Below are 673 nucleotides of genomic sequence, written 5' to 3'. Positions count from 1 at the left end.
GAACCTCAGCGATGATTTCGTCCCCAGATCTGTCACTGTAACGAGGAAGTAAACCACTGGGGATTCTGGGTAATGGAGTTCCTCACTGCCTCTTGCTGTTCAGGATGGCCCTCCAGTCGTCGGCCCATGAGAGGAGTCTCTTCTGGGGGGGGCTGAGGTGCTTGTTGTGGCAGGCGGTGAACAGGATGTGCTCCCACGTGGGATCTGGATCCACACCTGACAGGAGACACGTTAGGTGAGTAGATGAGTATCTCACACACACACACACACACACACACACACACACACACACACACACACACACAGTTTGGAAAAGTGTGAATGTTTTTATAAAAACGGCTAAAAGTGCTATAAAAACAAAAATAAAGGAAGTTATTGAAGGTAGAACATTAATCCCCCCCTCCTTTACAGACAGTATGATAAAGAGTGTTTTCCTGTAACAGTAGATCTGCTACTCATTGTTGAGCCACTTCCCTCCATAACCGTGAAGGATGGAGACACCAAAGGTCCCTTGTTAGTATGCAAAACACGGCATCGTGTTTTTCACTATGTCTCATTTCCAATTGTACCAGGAGTGGAGAATATTCGGGAGATTACAGGCGTTAAACTCTTTGGTTCTGCTTAATAGTGACTCTTTGATTTGGTGGGAGGGATGATTGAGAGCGAGCAGAAC

The 673-nt window shown here is 46.5% G+C and overlaps 1 long non-coding RNA gene across 1 annotated transcript in view; it reads right to left on the bottom strand.

Moving 5' to 3' along the window:
• LOC104964744 (uncharacterized) overlaps positions 1-271 on the bottom strand; it is a 610-nt gene extending 339 nt beyond the window's left edge. The window contains exon 1 of the long non-coding RNA XR_800463.1: positions 5-271. This is a non-coding gene — a long non-coding RNA (uncharacterized lncRNA). The remainder of the gene's footprint in view (positions 1-4) is intronic.
• Between the last annotated feature and the right edge of the window lie 402 nt (positions 272-673).

This window comes from Notothenia coriiceps, unplaced genomic scaffold, assembly GCF_000735185.1.
Source record: "Notothenia coriiceps isolate Sejong01 unplaced genomic scaffold, NC01 NC01_scaffold00001929, whole genome shotgun sequence".
NCBI classification, from domain to species: domain Eukaryota; kingdom Metazoa; phylum Chordata; class Actinopteri; order Perciformes; family Nototheniidae; genus Notothenia; species Notothenia coriiceps.
This window is presented reverse-complemented; position numbering and strand designations above follow the sequence as displayed.